Source organism: Piliocolobus tephrosceles, unplaced genomic scaffold (assembly GCF_002776525.5).
Source record: "Piliocolobus tephrosceles isolate RC106 unplaced genomic scaffold, ASM277652v3 unscaffolded_23532, whole genome shotgun sequence".
NCBI classification, from domain to species: Eukaryota; Metazoa; Chordata; class Mammalia; order Primates; family Cercopithecidae; genus Piliocolobus; species Piliocolobus tephrosceles.
Window position 1 is genome coordinate 20 of NW_022306013.1, and position 3,190 is coordinate 3,209.

The window sequence follows — 3,190 nt, forward strand, 5'->3', positions numbered from 1 at the left end:
TTTTTGTATTTTTAGTAGAGATGGAGTTTCATCACATTGGTCAGGCTGGTCTCAAACTCCTGACCTCAGGTGATCCGCCCGCTTCGGCCTCCCAAAGTGCTGGGATTATAGGCATGAGCCACCACGCCCGGCCTTAAAGTTTCCTATTTTCAATGAAAATCAATTCCCTTCTTTTCACTTTTTACAAAAGGGAGCAGTAGTTTTCCTCCCATTTTTGTATATGAAAGCCACCGCAAGCAAAGTCAGGAGAGCCACGTTAAGAAACAGGAGTGGGTGTTATGAGAAGCCCGGCATCTAATTACATTTTGCTCTTGCAATTACGTAACAGAAACCATGCCTTATACAACCCATGAGACTAAAACAAACTTTTTTCTCTGAGCTTTTCTCCTCTTTTAAATCATATTTCCACGAATCCTCTCAGATCAGCCTTCCTCTTCAAGCCTAGAAAAATTCCAGTAGCACTTCACCGCGCCCGCCCGCTTCTGCCAATCTACTGGGCTTCCCCTTAAGACAGAGAAACCCATGCCAGAAACTCCTCTGGGTGCCCGCAGCTAAAATAACTTGACACGAGTGTGTTTCGTTCCAACTTGGTGAGGGCGCTGCGGGACCCGAGCGCTCTCGCCAAGGCCAGCCCCTCAGTCGTGCGCTTACCCAGCCCGGGCGAGGCTCGCGCTGTGGCCAGGGCGGCGCCGTCCGGGGTGCGGCTGAGGCTGTAGCTGCTGTAGCCGCGGTGCAGCGCGAACTTGCAGACGTTGCGGCCACGCGCCGTGCAGTTGAAGAGATAGCAACCCAGCACGGCGGCCGGGGGCGAGGGCCGCCGGGGGAGCTCCACCACGGCCACGGAGCAGCGCGGCTCGGAGCAACAGGCCGCCACGCATTGCCGCCGGCCCCGCACGGCCGCCGGCGCCAGCAGGAAGCTGGCACCCGCCGCCAGGGAGTCCTTGGTGCGGATGATGGCGTCCGGCATGGCGCTGTAGCCGCCGCCGCCCGGACCCGGGCAGTCCTCTTGCGGGCCGCCGCCCGAGCGCAGCTCCAGCTCCAGCTCCTCCTGCGGCCGCTCCTGCTGCAGCTGCCGGCGGAACTCCTCCAGCAGCTGCTCCACGCCCGACAGCTGCGCGTGCAGTTCGGACAGCGGCGCCGCGGGCGGCAAGGCCGCGCGGCCGCTCGGCAGCCACAGGCAGAGCAGCAGCAGCCCGCGCAGCGCCCCGTGACGCGGCGGTCGCCGGCGCCGCGAGCCAGCGCTCTCCCGGGCGGTGGAGGCCATGGCGGCCGGCAGCCGAGGGCAGCGAACCGAGGCGGGGCCGAGCGCGGGAGGAAGGCGGGGACGCGGGCGCCGGCGACCGCGGGCCCTGTGCCCCTCCTGCGCGGCCGCGGCTGACTCTAGGCCCCGGCCTCACAGCGCGACACCCCGGGAACCTGGCTGCTTCCCCGAGGCCGCGGGCGCGCGGGCGCCGGCGGGAACCGCAGTAGCGGGAGGCATAGCCGGCCCAGCTGGGAACCGCTCCTTGCCTTCGCCGGAGGCTGCGCGGCGCTCTGAGCCTCTCAGCCCCGGCCCGCGGCGCTCTGGGTGGCGGCGAGTCGGCTGCGGTGCTGATCAGCACCAGGTGTGGGAACAGTGGCCGCGGGGAGGTGGAGCCTTGGTGAGCCCCGCCCCTCCGCGCGGCCCCGTCCCCGCGCGTCTCGCGCCGGCTCCTCCAGGGTTGGGGGAGCCGGCTCAGGGGAGGGCAGCCTCATAACGGCTCTGCTGGCTCGGCTCAGCCAGGGCAGGGTTCATGTCTGGGCCCAGCAGGCTTTAGCAACCAACTAGACCTGCCCAGGGCGCCTGTCCACAGGGCCTGGCACTCGGGAGAACGGGGGCAGTGGGAAGGGAGGGCTCTCTTCAAATCCTCGTGACCCCAGGGACTACTCCAGAGAGGGGGCACGCGCACCTAGGACCGCCGTACAGCGTCATGAGCCCTTCACCTCCAGCGTCCCTGACTTTCCGCATCAGGTTCCCAAGATGTGCTTGGGTAGTACAAAGTGGGGCGGGGTTAGGGGTGGCGGAGTCCGGGCCGGGTGGGGTGGGGATGGGAAGTACTGAAAGATATTCAGTCTATTTAAAAACACAAAAATCAAGCCTGGTGAGCTGGTGCTCGCCTGTAAGTCCTGAGGCTGAGCTGGGAGGATCGCTTGGGCCCAGGAGTTCGAGACTGCCATGAGCTGTGATCACACCACTTGCACTCCAGCCTGGGGGACAGAACAAGACCCTGTCTTTAAAAATAAAAACAAAACCCATAAAAACCAGTAGTTGTGTGTGACAACATGCACTCAGATTTCCACAAATATAACTAAAACTCTGAACAGAGCCAACATGGGGACCTGGGAGTAATCTCTACAACCTGTGACGGAGAGGCCTCTAGCTGTTAGGTCACGTAAAATCGCGGGAGTTGTGCTTTAAATGACATAAGGAATAAGAAAATGTCCAACCCAGTGGGGGCTTCACCTTCGAGTTCTAGACTTCTGTGAGCAGCGTCTGCCTCTTGTTTATTTCTGAATCAGTTTCTGTTGATTTCATTTTTCTCCGGATTATGGATCACATCTTTATGGTTTTTAGCCTGTCCGGAAATTTTTGCGTGGATGCGCACTTTGTAAATAGAACATTGTTAAGTGTCTATATATTTTAGGAGGGAAAGAATAAATAATTGGATGGGAAAATACCAGTCTCTGCTATGTTTTTATTATCTCCAGAGCTAACATTTAGGAACTCATTGCTTGCAGGTCCAGACCAGAGTAGGAGGTAAAATTAAAAGACAGAAATAGAAAAGAAAGAAAAAAGCTCAATGTTACTCGCCATTCCATGAAAGGGAGAAATTACAAAGTTTTTGCAGGGCTGTATTTGAGTGATTTCTGAGGCTGAAAGAAATGGTCTTTTAGCTCTAAAGGCTGTGTCAGGACTGTACCACTTTGACCTGGAGATTCTTCCGCATAGGGGATACTCATCCCACACAACTGCAGTCACTGTAAGATGACCTTGAAACAACATAATGCTTTTTATTTATTATTTTTATTTTTTGCCATAACGTTTGGAGAGCTTGAGCAGGATTGTTATGAGGAGAAACTTTCACCAGTGATGAAAATGCTGACTGAGGGTATCATCAAACCCTCCAAGGACTAGTTGTTATATAAGTTATTAATATTAAAAATAACATAT

General features: G+C 56.9%; 1 pseudogene; it reads right to left on the reverse strand.

Moving 5' to 3' along the window:
- Positions 1–551: 551 nt before the first annotated feature.
- Positions 552–1,264, reverse strand: LOC111534751 (annotated as a pseudogene).
- Positions 1,265–3,190: the final 1,926 nt, after the last annotated feature.